We start from the raw sequence: 23494 nt of genomic DNA, 5'->3' as shown, positions 1-23494 counted from the left end.
ACATCCTAAAGACACTTTGGGCAGCTTTACAGCAGCTATCCAGTCCAGCAGCCTCCAAGTCAATTACAGATTATACTCAGGGCTGGATTAAGACCTTTAGAGGCCCTAAGCGCTTAAAAGATTTTGGTGCCCATATATATATATATATATATATATATATACACGCTTTGCTCCGGCACTCGGCTCTGCCCCTGCTATGGGGCTGACTTGCTCAGGTGCCCTCCTCCAGGGGTACAAACCCTTTGCATAACACCAGAAGAAAATGATGAGGCGGCACTCGGAGTCTTGTGAAATACCAACAACATGTAATAGTGCAGAATCACTATTACACTATTCTGCACTATTACATGTTGTTGGTATTTCACAAGACTACGAGTGCCGCCTCATCATTTTCTTCTGGTGTTATATATATATATATATATATATATAAAAGGAGATTATACCGGCACTCCAAACATCCATAGATTACTTAGCTGCGGTGCCCTCCAGGTCAATGAAGACTAAATATACTGGAAGAATCGGCGGCACTCAAGCAGACTGTCACAGAAATGCAAAAACGTGTCCCTTTATTAGCCTACATGTTTCGGGGAAACTCCCCGTCCTCAGGGCTAGACAAAAGTGAAGAACCATATACAAAACATTTAAATACATCACAGACAAAGATATCAGTGTGCAAATCATACTCACCTGTCCTCACGGCGCTGCCGCGCGCCTGCACACGTCGTCCGCTTCCGCGTCGCCGGGCTGTGACGTCACGGTGCGCCGCGGGACAGGATCGTTCTCATAGTAACCAGTGAAACAAAGTCACGGACTCCCCCAGCACTGTAGAGCCTGTGGAAAACATACAAAAAACAGAAACAACACATTTAAAATACATAGATTTTACCGGTCAAGGAGACAAACTAACAGCCCCTAGCAATTATAGCAATTAATATATAAATGGACCATATGTTACGGACTAGCACTCTCATTAATTGACAACAAGGGCTCCTAATAAACTTATCACATTGTCACATTTTCTCCCATAAAGAGAATATAAACATCATAAGAGCAAAGACAAAGCTGAAAAACGCAAAAAGGGGCAAATGCTCGCTAGGTAAATTAAAGGAAACACTGTAACCCTAGATTCTCGTTTAGACCACCAGGGTACAGTGTTCCCAATCTAAGGACCCAACGTGACTCTTTTTTCAAAAGCAACTTATCCCTATTGCCGCCCCTCAACATAATGGGGGTATGGTCAATAAGGATAGCTCGAATGCTGGCCGTTCCGTGTTTGGCCAACAGGCAATGACGAGCAAATGGTTGGTCACTTGATCCCTTCTCAAATGCCTTTTTAATTGCACTCCTGTGGAGAGCCATCCTTTCCCTAAATTGTTGTATGGTCTTGCCCACATAGGCAAGACCACACGGGCATGTAAGCAAATATATCACATGAGTGGTGGTACATGTAAGTCGGTGTTTTATGGGTATTTTCTGGCCTGTATGTGGATGATTAAAGGTAGTGCCAATCTGTAAAGTGTTACAGGTGGCACATCCCAGACATCTATAGCACCCCATCTTGGGTCTAAGAAAATGAACTTGATCAGATCTAGTCATATCAGTAACATCGAGTCGAACCACATGATCCCCAATATTGTTGCCCCTAGTGTGACTGGGCAATAATCTAGTATTAGCTAAACTACTCAATGTGCCCTCCGTTTGTATAATAGGCCACAGATTTTTAGCTTTTCTAACTATCCGTTTTGAACACGTAGTGAATCTGCTTACCCATGGCAATCTATCTGCTTTATTCTCCTGATAGGCCCTTGGGGTTAACAATTGTTCCCTAGATATATTTAATGGTGCCTCCTTAGACTTCTTTAATTCCTTAATCGGATAGCCTCTTTGGGCAAATTTAAGTAGCATTTCATCCAGGGCCCTGATAGTATCTTGAGGATCTGAGGTTATACGCCGTACCCGCAAGAACTGCGAGTATGGCAATCCCTTCTTTAGAGCAAGTGGGTGAAAGCTTTGATAATTCAAAAAAGTGTTCCTATCTGTGGTTTTGACAAACAAGGAGGTACTAAGTTGGCCAGACTCAAGAGAGATGGTGACATCCAAATAGTTAATTTGTTTGTCGTCAATCACATACGTAAATTTCACCACATGATCTGTCGCATTATGTTGGTCCCACAGGAGCCTAAGGTCTTCCCTAGGGCCACTCCAACACACTATAAGATCATCAATATAGCGCCTGTACTAAATCACATGGGAGCTAACTAAAGGATCAAGGTGGAACATAGTATTCTCAAGATGGTACATAAACGCATTGGCGTACGATGGGGCCACAGCGGACCCCATCGCACACCCCGATGTCTGTAAATAAAAGGCCCCATTAAACACAAAATAATTCCTTTTCAAAACCAAACTCAACAAATGTAGGAAAAAAGATAACTCTGGACCCTGGTAAATTACATTACCCTCAATGAGTGCCCTTACCGCCTCCACACCTGCATCATGTGGGATGCAGGTGTAGAGACTGGTAACGTCAGCACTACATAGCAGGGTATCAGCAGGTACTGGTCCCAACCGCTGTAGTTGTAGCAAGAGGGACGACGTATCTTTTAAAAAAGAGGGCAAAGCCTGAACACAGGGATTAAGGTAGGCGTCCAGGTAGACTGCAATAGGTTGATACAATGAACCTTTCGCCGACACAATTGGGCGGCCTGGAGGGTTCACCAAGGTCTTATGCACCTTAGGCAAAATGTAAAAAAGAGGTGCTACCGGGAAGTCTACCACAAGTGCAGCACAAACATCTTGTGTTATAATACCTGAAACATTGGACTCCCTAAGATAAGTATCCAACTCTTTCTTAAACTCATTAGTAGGATCTTTCTTAAGACATGAATAAACAGTGGGATCACTCAACTGGCGATCACATTCAGCTATATATACGCCCCAATATCCTGAACAACTATAGAGCCCCCCTTGTCAGCTTTACGGATTACAATGTCAGTTCTACTTGACAAATCCCTAAGGGTGGTGCGCTCTTCCCTGGTAAGGTTGAACTGCACTGGCTCATTCATAGCTTGGAGACCTTCCCTCTCCACCATACGAACAAATGTCCTAATGGACGAGTTCTGACTTGGGGGGTCAAATAGAGATTTTGGGGCAATCTTCAAAAGTTGTAAAGGAATTCCTGTCGAAGTCATCTCCAAAGGTGTCTGTGTGGAGGCTCTACTGTTGAAATATTCCTTTCGTTTCAAAGTCCTATTAAGACGATATATATATATAATTTAAAATGTAATGAAACAAAACTTAGCAGATGGAAAATAATGTTTATTTTGTATACTTCCACTTTATTTATATTTGAAAAGTTTACTTCTATTTTTTCTAATTGCAAAGTCTTTGATCAGATCCTCAAAACTAATTGTATATATGTCTATCATTAATCTCTATTATTACTATTTTATTATTATTATTATTATTATTATTATTATTATTATTATATAAACATGTCATTTTTTAGTTTATTGTGGGATCCTTTTTTTGTGGAACCTGGTTCAGCTGCACCATTTATAGTTTTGCAGCTTCTGGTCCATGATAAATCCGGCAATGGAAAATGTCGGTGATGCTCCCTTTCCCTTGATGCCCCAAGCACGTGCTTATTTCCTTAATGGTTAATCCAGTCCTGGTTATACTGTGGCAGCAATAGTGCTGCTCCATGGGCCATGCACCCTGCGATGTGGCACTGCTCACTCACTCCTTGTTATAGCACTGCATTTATATTAGAATAAAGAGGAACATGGCCTACGTGAGAATGCCTGTTTACAGCTCGGTTCCGCCTTTTCAGTCACCAGTGGAGATGTGACAGAAATACTTAGATCTCTGCACCTCCTGTACTTGCACATGTTTGGTACGGAGTATACGCAGTGTGAAAACATGCAAAATATGGTCCGCAATCAGGTATATGTTCACCCCTGGATCATGTTCATTCTCTTAATGCATAGCAATAAAAGTTAATCATTATAACAAGGTACAAAGTGCCCACTGAAAAAGATAATCTTTTTTTCCTGTTTTGTGTGTGATATTCTGGGTTATCAAGTACTGCCCCCCCCCCCCCCCCCCCATTGCTTGAAATCTAGTGACATGTAGATGCATAGATTATTTTTTTTTGTAAAGGGGTAGTAACACACGTTTATTTATAGTAATAAAGCAAAAAAAGTAAAGCAAAAAAGTTAGAGCAAAAAAAAGTTTTAAAAAGTAAAAAAATCCAATTTATCTCTCTCCAAAGCTTAGTAAATAGACCCCTAAGTCACCTGTGCTCAAGCATGGATATCACTAAAACCTGGACTGTTAGTGTACCTCGAGGACTGAGGTTGGGAAGGAATGCCTGGTCTAAGGGGTCATAAAGCTACAAGACCGGTAAAATGCATGAAATCTACAGTACGATTTTTCATGAGTTATATTATTTCAGGAGGAAACACGGTAAAATAATCTAAAAACTAGTGGGAGAGACTATAATATAGTGATAATGGGGGTCATTCCGAGTTGATCGCACCAAGCAACGTTTTGCTGCTGGTGCGATCAACTAATCTCCGCCTATGGGGGGTCATTCCGAGTTGATCGCAGCGCAGCGATCAGTTAAAAAAACTGCAAAACTGCGCATGCGTATGCACCGCAATGCGCACACGTGTTGTATGGGTACAAACAGCATCGTTGCTGTGCACTGCTTCTAGCGATGATTCCATTCGCACAGCCGATCGCAATGAGATTGATAGGAAGAGGGCGTTTATGGGTGTCAACTGACCGTTTTCTGGTAGTGGTAGGGAAAACGCAGGTGTGTCCAAGCGTTTGCAGGGCGGGTATCTGACGTAAATTCCGGGACCTCCGTCGCTGGAATCATCGCACAGGATAAGTAACTACAGGGCTGGTCTTGGTTTGCACAAAATGTTTTTGTACCGCTCAGCTGCACAGCGAAAATACACTTCCCTGTGGGTGGCAACTATGCGTTTGCATGGCTGCTAAAAGTAGCTAGCGAGCGAACAACTCGGAATGAGGGTCATGGGGGAGTGTATTTTAGCATAGCCGGGCTGCACTCGCTTGTGCAGCCCTGCTATGCTAAAAAAGTTTCACTCAAAACAAGACCAGCCCTTGACATACTTACCCTGTGCGACGGATCCAGCGATGATGGGGCCGGCTTTGATGTCACAACTCCGCCCTCTGTTCGCCTGGACACGCCTGCGTTTTACTTACCACTACCCCAAAACGGCAGCAAACGGTAAGTTGACGCCCCGGAACGCCCTTTTTCTGTCCATCTTCTTGCGGTCGCCGCTGTGACCACTTTCTTCTCTGTCAGCGTCGTTGCCCGGCGACCTCTGCAATGCACACGCCGCGCATTCGTATTCCAGACCCGTTCTCACCTCAGCGAAGAACCGCTGCGTGCGAACGGGTCAGAATGACCCCCAATAAGCAGTACTGTACGGTGACATCTGTACTTCTCCAAGCCAGCTGTATTTAAAAAGAACAGCTAAGATTTGATTTCTGTATTTCCTGTAACATTCCACACAAAAAAAACAAAAAAAAAAAACAGAGCTAACGAACACACTAAACCCGGAGTTTCACAAACTCTTTCTTTACAGTCCAGGTTTTAAGGATTTCCATGCTTGAGTCCAGGTAGTTAAATCAAATTGACTGAGTTACTGTACTAATTAAGTAATCTGTATTTAAGCATTGGTTTCCTTAAGACCTAGATTGTAATCAGTAGCGGCTCTTGCCACAGACAAGCAGGACTTTTGCCCGGGGCGCCGCTGTCCCAAGGTAGCGTCTAGTTTCCCTTCGCGGAGAGGACCTTTCCCTGCTACTGGAGCCTACCGCATGGCAGTTTAGGACAGTCATAGACGCTAGGGGTCATAATTGACCTCTAGTGTCTCTGCGCTCCTATGGATCCGAGGAGCGGAGCCGGCGGCGGAAGACGGAGGGCAGCAGTGGTCGGGAAACAGGAACGGGGCTGGTGAGTATTCTTGATTTTTATTTATTTATTTTACTATAGGCACAACAATGGGGGCACAACAGCTACTGGGGGCAAAACTAATGGCACAACAGCTACTGGGGGCAAAACTAATTGGGGCACAACGGCTACTGGGGGCAAAACTAATAGGGCACAACAGCTACTGGGGGCAAAACTAATAGGGGCACAACAGCTACTGGGGCAAAATTAATGGGGGCACAACAGCTCATGGTGGCAAAACTAATGGGGGCACAACAGCTACTGGGGGCAAAACTAATGGGGGCACAACAGCTACTGGGGGCAAAACTAATGAGGGCGCAGTACTGGGGGCACAGCTGCAGGGAGCCCAACAACTAATGGGGGCACAACAGCGACTGGGGGCAAAACTAATGGGGGCACAATAGCTACTGGGGACAAAACGAATGAGGGCGCAGTACTGGGGGCACAGCTGCAGGGAGCCCAACAACTAATAGGGGCATAGTACTGGGAGCAAAACTACTGGGGGCACAGCTGTAGGGGGCGCAACAGCTACTGGGGATACAACTACTGAGGGCGCAGTACTGGGTGCACAGCTGCAAGGGGCACAGCTACTAGGGAAACAACTACTAAGGGTGCAGTACTGGGGGCACATCAGCTACTCAGGGCAAAACTACAGGGAGCGAAACTGACCACGCCCCTTCCCTATGAAGCCACGCCCCTATTTTTGATGCACACCTGCGGCACGCACTAGCTCTATTTCACCTGTGTGTGTGTGTGTGTGGGGGTGGGGGTGGGGCGCCAAAAGAAACTTTCACCCTGGGAGCCACAAGGTCTAGAACCGGCCGTGATTGTAATGATAGAGTGTGGGAAACTGTGCTAAGGGATAAGCAATCTATGGCTCCATTGACTTGTAAAAATAAAATGTTTAATAATAAATCAGGGCACATCTTTAAATGCAGTGTGTTTTCCTGATGGGTCTCAGCGGCACACCGTACCGACACCTTTTATTTATTTATTTATTTTATTTGAAATAATCTTTATTGTGTCATTTCTCTTTACAGGTAAGGAAAAAATAAAAACTACCAGCATCGCTCAACTGCTCCTGCAAACTTTTAGCAGGAAACTGTAGTGATAGATTTATCTATTATCACCACAACCTGATAACTAGACCCGTGACCCACTTATAGACCCATTTGTGGCAACTCAAAAATATTCCATCGTTGAAAAATATTAAACCAAAAACACAAACATTTGTAGTGAATACTACCAATAAAGATGTCTTAATAAATTATCTGTTCAATTGGATTAATCACATACTGTACAAGTAAAATCTCTGAGGTGTGTGACATAAATACACATTTGAAATGACCTGTTTATAACATTGTTTTAGTTTCTTTCAGTTGTTTTTTTTAAATCAGGAGCCAGGTATCAGTTGTTTATATATTTGTGATTGTCTCTGTTGTATACTTATTTATCAAAATAGGTGTTTTCCCATGCTATCAAGCTTTTTTTCACTTTACCCGCTACATTAAAGAGATGCAATAACACCCTTTATTGGCGCTGATAAGAATCAGTGCCTTTTACTGCCCTTTTTTACAGAGCAGTATACTGTACGTATGTACTAAGAATTGCCACAGTAAGTACTACAATGATTAGAGCTAGCAATAACAGAAGAAAATATGAGAAAAGATGAAAAAATGCTTATTATTTAATTAAGAATTTCTTTAATGATCAACTTTTTTTTGTTGTGTTTTCTTAATCCATTTCTCAACTTTTTGTCCCACTTGTTAGAGGAACTCAAGTTCTAAATTTCCAAATCTGGCCTTTTAATTCCATTGCTACCGCATGCAATTAAAGAGATGACATAAAGTAAGTAAATGATGTAATTACTTTATTGCTTCAACAAAATACAATTAAGCAATTCAGAAGTATCATAACATAGGTATTTAATTCCAGAATAGCTATATGGGCAGTAATACATTTCTGGTATTACTGTAATGATCAGTTTCAACACAAAAATTGCCGATTCGCTATTCATAGTTGTTTGGTTTATGCTGTTATAAGCTAACTGGGAACTATAAGGATAATGTTTCTAATAATATTTAAAGTTAATTATTGTTTAGATTAATATATCATTTATTTACACCATTATATATTTATAGTATACCTTTTCATGTACTGTACTTTAGCATATACATTACTGTAACCCAAATCTGATAGTAAGAAGAGCCTGGGGGAGGTGAAATGATAACTTCTACATAAATTCTTGGTGACCTATCTAAGCTCATGCAGTGACCTTTGCCCCAACTTCAAGATGTGTTTCTACAATTGGAGCTTTATCTCTGGTATTTAGGTGTTGAACCCAATGACATATAACATTAACAATATAGTAGTTGCCAGGACAAAAAACTGATTCCTATCAGATGTACAGAAACTAATGACTCCATAAACCTTAACACCCCTAGCTTTGCTTTACAATCTCCTCTGGTTGCAAAGACTTTTATGATATCCTCAAGGAAAAGAAAATTCTTTGTACATGTCAATAGTAATCTGTTCATAGTCTATGACTGATAATTGTTTGATCATTATATGAAATAATTGTAAATTAAGAACCTTCTCAACTTTTATACACTACTGCCTCAGTAGAAATCTTTCCATGAACTGAGCGCTATACAGCAAATCTGAACTTCTACTGCAGTTTTAAACATAGAAGTATGCTTAAAAAGTCAAGTTAATTGTTACCCTATCTTTCCAATGTATTGTATCTTACAAATCTAAACTTTCCTATGAGATTTCGAAGCAGAACTTAACAGTAAAAAAAATAATAATACAATTTTAAATAAAGATAATTTTCTTGTTGAAAAATAAAATCACCTACTGTACCACATGTGAATGCCTTGTCTACAGCTAACCTCCACCAAAGTGTATACTGAACTCTCTGTCCCCGGTTCCGCTTGTGATGACTGAGCATATCTGAGTATCTGATTCTCCTGAGCACATAGACACTAATGATTTGACAGAAATCTTTGAGCAAACACGTCATCAAGCTGTATCTATGCATGGATCAAAGAAAATGCTATATCATTGGTACTATTATCAAAGAGAGGTATAGTGGAGAGAGATAATGTACCAACCAATCAGCTTCCGTCATTGTTCAAAGCTGATTGGTTGGCACTTTATCTCGGCCCACTTTATCTCTCTCAAAGCTTTGATAAATCTCCCTTTAAGTCCCAACTTCAAATAGATGCTGTAGGTAGAGGGTGAGCAGCTCCAGGTACATTCCTCCATATCTGCTGGTCCTGCCAAAAATGATCAAGCTAAGAGCAAAAGATGCCTCCTGTTGCATGTTAATGCAGCAGGAGGCGTCTTTTTTTTTTTTTTAAAGATGCCCGTTGCCGGCTTCTCACATCCACTGCCGGCATCCGAAGATGCAGCATTGGATCACCATCCCGTGGGCCATCAGACATCTGCGCAACCATAAGGTTGCTTCCAATGTCCAGCTACCAAGGCTAGTCGCTGGCTTCAGCATGCCTCCAAAATACCAGCAAAACACCGGCATATTTGATGCTCCTCTATGTCGCCGCCCCACAATGACCACAGCCTGTCAATCAGGCTGTGGCTTCCCCCACACTGTGAATAGAGCTGCTGCAACATGCATACTTGTAGATTCAGCACAGGTGCATAAGGAACACATCACACCGCTGTGACCAAATCGGTCCAGCATCCGAGTCTGAATCAGGCCCTAAGTACGCTTAGAAGAATATTTTGATCTTCCACTCTTAATTAAATTCTCTTTACCTAACCTAGACCCTCCCAGAGCTACCGCTCATCAAGCAAACTTATGCGCCTCTTTAACTCAGTTGCCACCTGGAAGTACAGTACCATGTACCCGTATTTTTGTTGCTGCATTAAAGAGTAATTTACATATATACTGTTTCGAGTATATGATCACTATCAATAGAAAATCTTTTTACGAAAGCCTGGCCTGACCCCTTACCTCTCTTTACCCTCGGTTCCCACCATTTCCCACCCCACTATTATCTCTTCCATCACTTCTTTTCCTCCCATCCATCCATCTCCACTGAACAAGACCCCTGTTGACAATTCTGATGTATTATCGTTTTTCAGTAGATATTTTGTAGTCTCCTGTTGACCTCCCTTTGGAACTGTAGGTCTCGGTCTACATGGTCTTTCCATTACATTGTATTTTGGTATTTCCTTTGACCTTGGCATGTCTTTCTATGTTCTCATTGTAGTTATCTTTTTTTTTCTTGTTCCAACTTTCTCTGTACAATTGTTCAACTTTGAACTGAATAGATTAAAAAAGTACATGTTCACAAATAAAGAATTCTAAAATCTAAGGTTTTGTGTTGGTGAAGTTCACTTGCTTAAAAACAAACTTTACTGAAAAAAACATGAACAATTTGTACTTATTTCTCTGTCATGTGACCTGTGAAAACAACTCTGCTAGCGCACACCTGTTCTGCCTGGGGGTATTGCAGAATATCCTTTGGCGAATGGTGATGTTTGGTAAACTGGAAAGTCATTTGTGTGCAAACATGGGATGGCTACTGTACAAGCTCCTACTTGAATTGCCATTTGATTTGTATCCTTGAGGCTTCCTTTCAAAAATTACACATTGTGGTCATCATTATCTCTCACCGGAAACCAGAAGTTGTTAGAAATGTCCTAGAAATGCATTATTTCACCACAACTTTTGGGACTATAGGAATGTGAACAAATTTTGGTATAAGCCTAAGGTATTGCCTTTTATTAATGTGTCATTTGGTTTGCATTTACAAAAGGACCCCATACCTGTGACTTGTTGTTCTTTTCATATGGTCTTCTTAATTGTCTTACTTGACCACTGTCAACACCCTGTTGATGGTCATACTTACTGTAGCTAAAAAAAATTATTCTGGAGAAAAACATGTGATCCACTCCTCCACTGCTACATGAGATGAAGGACCAGTTATTGCAGATCATAGATTCTGAATGGAGATCAACCTTACCATACACTGAAAAAGGAAATGTATATTTCCATAATAGATGGGGTCCTTATATTTGTACTTTAGATGCTCAGACTCAAATACATGTTATGAAATTGTTTAAATCAACCACTTGGCACCTTTACCAATGGCTGGGGATTAACAGAGGCCCTTGTGCAGACTCCGCATGGGCCCCCTCGACTGTGTAGCGCAGTAGACTCTGGCATTGTGCCAGAGTTTACTGAGCATGTGCAGGTCTACAGAAATATGGCGCCTGCCATGTTCCGACGACTAATCATTACTTAGCAAGTGCGGCAGCCATTTCCCCGTTATTTTTTTGCTGCAGTGTCAACACGGGACTCCGAAAAGGTAACTAATTAAACATGGGTGCAGTGTGTGTGGTATGGGCCATCCCGGCCCAGGGGCCCATGTGCACCGCAGACACTGCATCCATTATAGATACACCAATGGCTAGGAGTTGATTAGATTTTTTCCACACTACCATTGTACCTCCCTTCATCTCCCTATTCTCCAATCTATGGGGTATATTTTGCTAAAGCTACTAAAACAAGCTAGGAGAGGTGTTGCCCTTAGCAACCAAACAGATTCCATAATTTTCTAAAATGCAATAGAGAAATAATAGCTAAAATCTGATTGGTTGTTATGGGCAACACATGTACTTTTCATGTTTAGAAGCTTTAGTAAATCACCCCATGTGTTAGATTATTTAGCCTAGTAGAGGTGTCCATTCCCCAACAATCTTACTGTTGTCCTCCGACCCCCACATTCACTTGTTGCACTATTTAGCTTTTATACTGTAGGTTCTGTTGTTTGATAACTATTCCTCTTTTGACCAAGCTTCTGCCAAGTGCTTATCTTGCCCTTTGGTCTTTATTTTGCTTGTTATTCTGTTCTATTTATGCCATTTTGTACACTCTTTATCATGTGTAGCCTGAGATGACTTATGCCGGGTACACACCTACAGATATATCTGCAGAAATATCTATGGACCGATCGGGCAGTGTGCTGTGCATACACACTGCCTGATCCATCGGGGACTGACGTCATGAAATGGGCAGGCATTTACACACACCTGCCCAGTTCAGCTGTCAGTCACCGCCGGCTGCTGCAGCTTGTGTACGGGTGGTCGACTGACTGCCCGTACACACACACCGACATGCCAATATATATAACGATATATTGGCCGTCGGCTGTGCAGCAGGGCCAACACGATATGTCTGTGAATGACAAAGTTCACAGACATATTGCTCGTACAGACTGGTCGACGGACCCGCGATATATCGTCAGTTCAAGAGAACGGCTGGTATATCAGCCGGTGTGTACGCGCCTTTACTGTCCATTATTTGTTTTGTTTTATGCTTACAACTTTAAAAGAACAGATTTAAAGGGGGGAATTCAAATGTTTGAATAGTTGGTTGGGTGTCTGTTTTTTCCTGTCTATTAGATAGGAAAAAATAGACACCCAACTGACTTTTCAAACAATTGAATATCACCCAAAGGCTCCCTCCTACTGTTCCTAGCAGCTACTGAGAACTCTGAGGGTGGGCGAAGCCTCCCCCAGCTTATAAAGCAACTGTTAGATTGATATTTTAGGAGAGTATATTATAGATGTTAGTATTTGTAAATATCTTTTTTTGGTTTGGGCCATAACAACTGAAAAAGGAAGATTACCTAGATAGGCCAAAAAGAAAAAAGAAAAAAATCTAAAAGCTCATGTATGTTGGAAATGGAAAGCCGTTAGTATAGCGCCATTCGGGAACCCGGAGATCACAATACAGACGCCGGAAACCTTGACAAGCAGTGAAACGCTGACACCGGATTACCGGCGACACATGCTATTCTCCCTCCGTGGGTGTCCATGACACCCATATACAAAGAATATAACTGCAAGGGGCATTCTAGCGCTCGCCCCGCTGCCAGCATACTGGTGGCCGGGATGCCACTGTTGGGATACTGACGGTCGGCATCCCGGCCGCCGGTATCTTGAATCCTTGGAAATATGTGTGTACAGGCTGTGGATGTAGCAGAGCTTTTGTACACACCAGAGGATGACTTACAACTATGAACATCCCAGTTACTTAACCAGTGGAGTGGTTTTATTAAAGATAAATCAGCTACAGCTGTACTCACTGTTACACACACTGGTAGATGGAGCTAAGCAGGATGTAACACAGCTCACCAGCTGGTGAGTGTAGGTACTGGGTAGCAGCGCCTACATTGCTGGTACAGCATCTAAAATAGGAGATAATCGCAGGTCTCACTGGAGCTAAGTGGAAGAATACTGTCTCCCACTGTGGCACTCTAACACAGACATAAGATGGCTCCATACATGCTCAGTAGTAGCATCTGTGGCCATCTTGTTTCAGCGAATGAAGCTTACCTGGAGGAGCAGCAACATGGAGTCCGCTCAATGGCGCACTCCACTTTCAACAACCTGATGCATTTTTCGAGAGGTTCAGCACATCACTCCTTTGTCTTGCTCAGGAGGACTGGCCTGTATCAGACATATATAGTTTGGCAGATGCTCAATTAGCTTAGTGATATCATTCAGGTGCTCGAAAGGAAGGGGTATTTCTAAGCAAGAAAAAAAGGGCATTTTGTTTCCCCCAGCACCCTGAATGATAACAATAACTAGATGTAGATCCCACATAATATTAGAATTCAGAGATCTTCGTTACATATATTTGCGCAAATGTATGGTTAAGCCCCAAAGCCGCATCAAGGCGTCTCTGTATATTTGGGGTCCCTAGCGTTATATCTAGGTGCAGGGTGTGACACCCCAAAACACCAGCATAAGCCAGAAAGCCCATGGTAGCATACCAGTGAAAAAACTATAGTGTTAATAAATTAGTGTTAGGAAGCTATGAAGAAGGTGATACAAAAATGAAATGTAATTAAAATGGAGAAATAGTGTTAAAGAAATTAGTGTGTGAAAAGTGTTAATAGAATGTAAAGGTATGCCACACTTAAGCCATCCAGCTCAGCCAGTCCAGAGGCACCACACCTCACACCTCCATTACCCCAATCTGGGTCTATGATTAACCAGCAAGGAGCCACATGATAATGGCTCCTTACTTAAATATATCTAAGCTAAGAGCTACCTACCTTGGAGCAACCCCATAATGCTCCATATGGCATGTCAGGGCCTGCACCTCCTCCTAATGCAGGAACCTCTCTGCCTCTCACAACAGACATATATAGTTTAGCAGATGCTTAATTATCTTAGTGATATCATTCAGGTGCTTGAAAGGGAGGGGTATTTCTGAGCAAGACAAAAAGGGCATTTTGTTTCCCCCAGCACACTGAATGATAACAGTATCAGACAATGGCCTGTATCAGACAATGTCAATGCCCCACTAAACTACATTATAGTAATGGGGATTTAATGAGTTTGAGTAAAGCGCACTCACTCCGCCCTACTTGCAGCGATGCTTGGAAGAATTGCTAAACAAAGTTTTGCCAATGTTGCATGCGTGATCTAACTCGGTCTTCAGATGTTAGCCCATTAACTGCAAAGAATGCAATATGCAGTGATAAGGATTCTTAATATTTGGGGGTTGGCCACACATTGTAATAAATACGCTCCTCTACTGTACAGTATGTGGATAGTCCTTGCTTAACCACTTGCTGGGCATGGTCACATCAGATGGGACCAGTCAGATACACAGCATGTGCAGGGGAGAGAAATCTCCAGCTGCTGTTGCTCTCAGAGGGACCTTCCAGACTCTTTGTCTCCCTGCACCCTCCTATATATATATATATATATATATATAGCATAAAGATGGTGCGGCACTCCAATGATTTGCACACTGACAATGTTGTGTAGTGCCCCAACATTGTCAGTGTGCAAATCATTGGAGTGCCGCACCATCTTTATGCTATCGATCTCCACTCTGTGAGGGCACCCAATGTAGCATTTTATTATGTGGCTGTGCTGGATCCCTACTTCTATCTATCTATATATATATATATATATATATATATATATATATATACATATATATATATATATATATATATATATATAGTATATGTAAAATTGAAGGAGAGCAGCAATGATCTGAAGCAGGAAGTAAAGTGATCACACATGCGATCAATTTACTTTTTGTGGGTGCTCGGGGCAAGCTCTTATTGGAGCCCCAGTTCCTGGGGGCCACAGGGAGGAGGGGACCCGTGTGCCTTCTCCTCTCTGCAGGTCTCTGCAAACATGACATCCACTGTGTTCCTGAAGACTAGTCTTTTATGCGCATGCGCCGGTCTCTGAAAACATTGCACCTGCCATGTTCCCAGAGACAAATTTTTACTGCCCATGTGCGAATTACCGGTCTGGCATCAGCAGTACCAATGAATTTTTCATCATCAGACATTGAGCTACTGTACACATAACATATGAGTGTGTCGCTGGGTCTGCTCTTTCATATACAGTAGTTGCATGTGCCTCATTACAATGCTGTAGCAACACTTGCGGTACAGCAGACTCTATCTGTAAATACATGGAAAGTTTATATGTTAACCTGAATTTACTTATAAAACTTACACGAGGAAACAAGTGTGATTGAGCATAATTATACATTGGTCTTTCTCAATAATCTGCATTTAAAAAGCATTAAAGACCTAAAATAAGGAATGTGCTTGTGGCATTGGTTGAAATTTAACCTTTTTGATAAATGTGCGACTTATACAAATCACAAGGACAAGAAGGGGCACATACTGTACAGTATGTCTACCATAAAACTGTATTCACTGTGGTGGTTATATATACAACTAAGGGGATGATTCACTAAGGATTGTAAATGTAAAGTTACTTGAAGCAACTTTGCAATTGCAGTCCTTAGCAATGCAAATGCAAGAGGAGGTACAAACCACCTCCTCCCTACATTGCAATGTTCATCTGTTACGTCAGCTTTCTCAGCCTTGCCGTCGCAGTGTGGCTTCCAGGGCCAAGGTAACTGCCTCTCGCAATGCAGTCCTTGGCCTCGCCACTTACAAAAAAACTAGTGATGAGCGGGTTCGCTTCCTCGGAAACCGAACCCCCCGAACTTCACCCATTTTACACGGGTCCGAGGCATACTCGGATTCTCCCATATGGCTCGGTTAATCCGAGCGCGCCCGAATGTCATCATCCCGCTGTCGGATTCTCGCGAGATTCGGATTCTATATAAGCAGCCGCGCGTCGCCGCCATTTTCACTCGTGCATTGGAAATGTTAGGGAGAGGACGTGGCTGGCGCCCTCTCCGTTTATTAATAATATTTGTGCTGCTTATTGCTTAATTGTGGGGACTGGGGAGCAGCTGTATTATATAGGAGGAGTACAGTGCAGAGTTTTGCTGACCAGTGACCACCAGTATACGTTGTCTGCCTGAAAAACACTCCATATCTGTGCTCAGTGTGCTGCATATATCTGTGCTCACACTGCTTAATTGTGGGGACTGGGGAGCAGCTGTATTATATAGGAGGAGTACAGTGCAGAGTTTTGCTGACCAGTGACCACCAGTATACGTTGTCTGCCTGAAAAACACTCCATATCTGTGCTCAGTGTGCTGCATATATCTGTGCTCACACTGCTTAATTGTGGGGACTGGGGAGCAGCTGTATTATATAGGAGGAGTACAGTGCAGAGTTTTGCTGACCAGTGACCACCAGTATACGTTGTCTGCCTGAAAAACACTCCATATCTGTGCTCAGTGTGCTGCATATATCTGTGCTCACACTGCTTAATTGTGGGGACTGGGGAGCAGCTGTATTATATAGGAGGAGTACAGTGCAGAGTTTTGCTGACCAGTGACCACCAGTATACGTTGTCTGCCTGAAAAACACTCCATATCTGTGCTCAGTGTGCTGCATATATCTGTGCTCACACTGCTTAATTGTGGGGACTGAGGAGCAGCTGTATTATATAGGAGGAGTACAGTGCAGAGTTTTGCTGACCAGTGACCACCAGTATACGTTGTCTGCCTGAAAAACACTCCATATCTGTGCTCAGTGTGCTGCATATATCTGTGCTCACACTGCTTAATTGTGGGGACTGGGGAGCAGCTGTTTTATATAGGAGGAGTACAGTGCAGAGTTTTGCTGACCAGTGACCACCAGTATACGTTGTCTGCCTGAAAAACACTCCATATCTGTGCTCGGTGTGCTGCATATATCTGTGCTCACACTGCTTAATTGTGGGGACTGGGGAGCAGCTGTATTATATAGGAGGAGTACAGTGCAGAGTTTTGCTGACCAGTGACCACCAGTATACGTTGTCTGCCTGAAAAACACTCCATATCTGTGCTCAGTGTGCTGCATATATCTGTGCTCACACTGCTTAATTGTGGGGACTGGGGAGCAGCTGTATTATATAGGAGGAGTACAGTGCAGAGTTTTGCTGACAGTGACCACCAGTATACGTTGTCTGCCTGAAAAACACTCCATATCTGTGCTCAGTGTGCAGCATATATCTGTGCTCACACTGCTTTATTGTGGGGACTGGGGACCACCAGTATATTATATAGGAGGAGTACAGTGCAGAGTTTTGCAGACCAGTGACCACCAGTATATATAGCAGTACGATACGGAAGGCCACTGCTCTACCTACCTCTGTGTCGTCAAGTATACTATCCATCTAGATTCTATACCTGTGGTGCATTTTAGTTTTGCAGTTTGCTGACAGTGACCACCAGTAAATATAGCAGTATGGTATGGAAGGCCACTGCTCTACCTACCTCTGTGTCGTCAAGTATACTATCCATCTAGATTCTATACCTGTGGTGCATTTTAGTTTTGCAGTTTGCTGACAGTGACCACCAGTATATATAGCAGTACGGTACGGAAGGCCACTGCTCTACCTACCTCTGTGTCGTCAAGTATACTATCCATCCATACCTGTGGTGCATTTCAGTTGTGCGCAGTTTATATAGTAGTAGGCCATTGCTATTGATACTGGCATATAATTCCACACATTAAAAAATGGAGAACAAAAATGTGGAGGGTAAAATAGGGAAAGATCAAGATCCACATCCACCTCGTGCTGAAGCTGCTGCCACTAGTCATGGCCGAGACTATGAAACGTCGTCTGCCAAGGCCGATGCCCAATGTCATAGTAGAGAGCATGTAAAATCCAAAAAACAAAAGTTCAGTAAAATTACCCAAAAATCTAAATTAAAAGCGTCTGAGGAGAAGCGTAAACTTGCCAATATGCCATTTATGACACGGAGTGGCAAGGAACGGCTGAGGCCCTGGCCTATGTTCATGGCTAGTGGTTCAGCTTCACATGAGGATGGAAGCACTCATCCTCTCGCTAGAAAACTGCAGTGCCACTCCTAGAATGGCCAGGTGTTTGTGTCGGCCACTTGTGTCGCTTAGCTTAGTCACACAGCGACCTTGGTGCGCCTCTTTTTTTCTTTGCATCATGTGCTGTTTGGGGACTATTTTTTTGAAGTGCCATCCTGTCTGACACTGCAGTGCCACTCCTAGATGGGCCAGGTGTTTGTGTCGGCCACTTGTGTCGCTTAGCTTAGTCACACAGCGACCTTGGTGCGCCTCTTTTTTTCTTTGCATCATGTGCTGTTTGGGGACTATTTTTTTGAAGTGCCATCCTGCCTGACACTGCAGTGCCACTCCTAGATGGGCCAGGTGTTTGTGTCGGCCACTTGGGTGGCTTAGCTTAGTCATCCAGCGACCTCGGTGCAAATTTTAGGACTAAAAATAATATTGTGAGGTGTGAGGTGTTCAGAATAGACTGGAAATGAGTGGAAATTATAGTTATTGAGGTTAATAATACTATGGGATCAAAATGACCCCCAAAGTATGTGATTTAAGCTGTTTTTGAGGGTTTTTTGTAAAAAAAAACGAATCCAAAACACACCCGAATCCGACAAAAAAATTTCAGGGAGGTTTTGCCAAAACGCGTCCGAATCCAAAACACGGCCGCGGAACCGAATCCAAAACCAAAACACAAAACCCGAAAAATTTCCGGTGCACATCACTAAAAAAAACAGGGGAGACATGCCGCCATTTTGCCCAATGCTGGCTGCCCCCACCCCTCCCCGCCAAACGGCTTTGCCTGGTCGCCACAAGGTCTAGAACCGGCCCTGGGTAAGATCCATCTTATGGGAGTGCTGGTGGCATGCAGCCAGGTTTCCCTGCTAGTGTGCGTTGTGCGTATGGAGACCCTTGCAATGTGGCTTCCACCAATGTCGGCACCGGCAGGTGTTTTGCTTCCAAATCCGAATCGTGCCCTGAATTTACATAATACTGTATAGTAGTCAAGGAGGCAATAGTAAGTGATATGCTGCTATACTGTATGCTGCTTTTGTCCCCTCAGAGGAGGCTTTATGAAACATTCTAGAAAGTACAAGTGGAGAGGTTGCCCATAGCAACCAATCAGATTCTAGCTACCATTCTATAGAACATACTAAATAAATGGTGGTAGGTTCTGTAGTTACAGTATTTAAAAAAAGGCATGCCTTGTGGTGCCACCATATTCTTACACACTATGGATAAGACACTGTAATACTATAATTGTATAGACACAACTCATACAATCTGGGGGTCAACTGCACAATACAAGTGCCCCCAATTCACATTATGGGGGAGATTCAAATGTTTGAAAAGTCAGTTGGAAGTCTGTTTTTTCCTATCTAATAGACAGGAAATTACAGACACCCACCTGACTTTTCAAACATTTCAATTCCACCCTTTATGTCATACTGTGACCCCAATTCACATTATATGCCCCATTGTGCCCTCAATTCACTTTATATGCCCCAATGTACCCTCAATGCACACTATATGCCATACTGTACCACCAATTCATATTATATGCCACATTGTGCCACAAATTCATATTGTATTTCCCACTGTGCCAATTCATATGATATGCCCCACTGTGCCTCCAAATGACAATATATGCCAAACTGTGCCCCCAATTCAAATTATTAGCCTAATTCTTTCAGACCTGATTGCTCCTCTGTGATTGGATAGTCGCCGCCCAGACAGAGTGAAAAAACGCCTCGTGCCTACGCCTTGCAAAAAGTCTTGCAAATGCCGGTCAGCTGCAAGTCTGTTCTCAAATCACTCACCATTGAATTATTTTTCCTGTCTGTGCATAGCCCAGGACTTACTCCTACAGTGCAATAGAAACAGGATGATTGGGGCTGGAGCTGACGTCACACTCCCTCCCAGAAAACGCTTGGAAACGTCTGCGTTTTCCCCAACACTCCCAGAAAACGGCCATTTACCACTCCCAAACTCCCGCTTCCTGTCAATCAGACTGCGTTCGCCTAGCGATCAAAAAAGACACTGGAGTTTTTCGCAGTGTGGTGTCGCACCTGCGCATTACGATCCATATGCATGCGCAGTCATTCGGTAATTGGCTGCTGTACGATTTCGCACAAAATCGATCATGTCTGAATCAAGCCCTATATTCTCCACTCAACTCACATTATAAGCTACACTGTGCCCCCAATTAAATTATATGCCACACTGTGCCCCCAATTCACAGTATATGCCACACTGTGCCCCAATTCACATAATATGCTAGAATATGCCTCCTATGCAGAATATATGCCACACTGTGCCCACAAATTATATTATATGACACACTGTCCCCAATTCAAATTATATGCCATACTGTACCCCTAATTCGCATTATATGCCCCACTCTTATTTAAAATGACATTATATGCGACAGTGTGCCCCATAATTCACTTTACATTCCTCATTGTGCCCCAAATCACATTATATGCCACACTGTCCTCAATTAAAACTATATGCCATACTGTACCCCTAATTCACATTATATGCCCCACTCTGATTTAAAATTACATTATATTCCACACTGTGCCCCAAAATTTGCATTACATTCCACATTGTGAACGAAATCACATTATATGTCACACTGTCCTCAATAAAAATTATATGCCACACTGTGCCCCTAATTCGTATTATATGAAACATTGTGATCCCATTTTACATTACATGCCACACTGTGCTCAAAAATGACATTATTTTCCACACTGTCTCCAATTCAAATTATATGCCAATCTGTACCCCTAATTTGCATTATATGCCCCATTCTGATTTAAAATTGCATTATATGCCACACTTTGCACCATAATTTGCATTACATTCCACACTGTGCCCCAAATCCCATTATATGCCACACTGTCCTCAATTAAAATGATATGCCACACTGTGCCCCTAATTCATATTACTGTGATCCCAAATTACATGATATGCCACACTGTGACCCCTATATTCTACACAGTGATCCCAGGTCACATGATATGCAACACTGTGCCCCCAATTCACAATATATGCCACACTGTTCCTCCAATTAACAATATATGCCACACTTTGCCCCCAATTCACAATATATGCCACACTGTGCCCCCACTTCACAGTATATGTCCCACAGCACCTGAAAACATTGGTTCTGATCTTGACAATAAATGTATTTCTTACTCTAAAGAATGCCTTGCTATTACTGTAGCTCTGGTCTGATCATGATCACTACATGTCAAAGTTCCATGCATCAAGTATAAATCTAAATTTCTTCACATGGAATCCCTTACTTAAAATTAAATATCTGCTTTGCAGTCTGCTCTCTACCATGCACAGCCTGGCAGCTCTCCAAACTCAAACTTAGCTAAGGGAAATCATAGGCACAGTGTGATTATCCAACCCTGCAGTGGCTACTCTGTTGACCTATCATACCTATACAGGTTGAGTATCCGTTATCCAAAACTTCTAAATCACACATTTTTGGTTTCCCTGTAATACATATTGCAGAACTTTGGCCTTCCCTGGCCTCTCTGTGCCACGCTGTGGTCCTCCCTGCTCTTGCTGTGGTGGGTGGGCACTGCTCCTCAACTTCCTGCAATCCACACTTCCCTTCCTTCACTAGTGAGCGCACTCCTCGCCTCCAACAGTGGACTGCTCCTCTCTCCTTCATCCCCTCCTTCCAGGTGCTCTTGCTGCCTGGTAGGTTTCAGTAATGGTTGCTCGTTGGAGATGCAGTGTCACTGAATCACTGTTGCAGCAGGAGTTACATTGACTGCATGTTGTGCAAGGGGCACCTTGGGAGCTTGGGGCCCGGTACATGATACCCCTTAGGACCTCCCTGTCGCCGAGCCTGACTTAACCTTAGATTGATCCAGCTCTAAAGTGCAAGTACTTACACTGATTTAACAGGCTTTAAACATGCGCAATGGATGCCTGATTTAAACAAGCTCTAATTTGTATACCTACTTTCTTCAAGTACATACGGTTTTCAGTATGGAAAGAGTATAATAGCTGTATATATAATAAGTGTCTTACCTCATATACGTGTCTGTGGTTTGGTAGCTAGCTATTGTTCAACTAAGGATCCCAGTTTGTCCTGCCAGTAACTACAGCAACAGCGTGAAAACCACGGCTTCCAAGCTACACGAAACAAATTTTAACTTTCTTTGTAATTGGTATTACATTTCATGTTGGACTTTGATGTACTATTCTGGGTTTTTATTTTAATACGTTATCAGGAGGTACATGTTATCACAGCTTATTAACACGTAAGGCCTACATACAGTAGCACGTCTGCCACATAGTTGTATTTCTTCACCTGACACTGAAATACAGTAATCAGCTCCTCTGTTTACGGCATGACACATTAGATGCAACAAGGTTCAAACAACAAGCTGAAAATATTAATGTTTTTTTCTCTATTTTATGGGGTATATGCAATTGCGGTCGAATTCCCGAAATTGTCGAATTTCGGGTCATTTTCGACCAAAAAAAAAAATCGCCTATGCAATTCAGTGCTTTCCGACCAAAAAACGGACTTTCAAAATTCGACTTTTTGAATTTCGACTTTTTGCAAATTCGACTTTTCTGCAATGATACAAGTGCTGCAATTCGACCAAAGCATATTCAATTCAAGTTTGGAAATTCGACAGCAGTGCTTTTAGACAGCAAATTCGTCATTTTCAATCCGCCACACTTTGGAGGGTGAAAACAAATAAAAAAATTTTAAACATGTTTTTTTTTGTGTTTTTTTTTTTGGGAATAGCAGATCTATTTATATTAGAAGGGATTAGGTACTTTTTTTTTTTTTTTTTTGGAGGCACAAATATTATTTATATATTTTTTAAAATATTATTTATTTTTATTTATTTTTTTATTGCTGGAACGGTAAAATCCTAAAAAAAAATGGCGTGGGGTCCCCCCTCCAAAGCATAACCAGCCTCGTGCTCTTCGAGCTGGTCCTGGTTCTAAAAATGCGGGGGAAAAATTGACAGGGGATCCCCCGTATTTTTAAAACCAGCACCGGGCTCTGCGCCTGGTGCTGGTGCCAAAAATACGGGGGACAAAAAGAGTAGGGGTCCCCCGTATTTTTAACACCAGCATCGGGCTCCACTAGCTGGACAGATAATGCCACAGCCGGGGGTCATTTTTATGCCGTGCCCTGCGGCCGTGGCATTAAATATCCAACTAGTCACCCCTGGCCGGGGTACCCTGGGGGAGTGGGGACCCCTTCAATCAAGGGGTCCCC

The 23494-nt window shown here is 42.7% G+C and overlaps 1 long non-coding RNA gene across 1 annotated transcript in view; it reads right to left on the bottom strand.

The window, feature by feature from the left end:
* Nucleotides 1-629: 629 nt before the first annotated feature.
* LOC134993422 (uncharacterized) overlaps nucleotides 630-23494 on the bottom strand; it is a 72773-nt gene continuing 49908 nt past the window's right edge. The window contains exon 3 of the long non-coding RNA XR_010197267.1: nucleotides 630-831. This is a non-coding gene — a long non-coding RNA (uncharacterized LOC134993422). The remainder of the gene's footprint in view (nucleotides 832-23494) is intronic.

This window comes from Pseudophryne corroboree, chromosome 1, assembly GCF_028390025.1.
Source record: "Pseudophryne corroboree isolate aPseCor3 chromosome 1, aPseCor3.hap2, whole genome shotgun sequence".
Taxonomy (NCBI): Eukaryota; Metazoa; Chordata; class Amphibia; order Anura; family Myobatrachidae; genus Pseudophryne; species Pseudophryne corroboree.
This window is presented reverse-complemented; position numbering and strand designations above follow the sequence as displayed.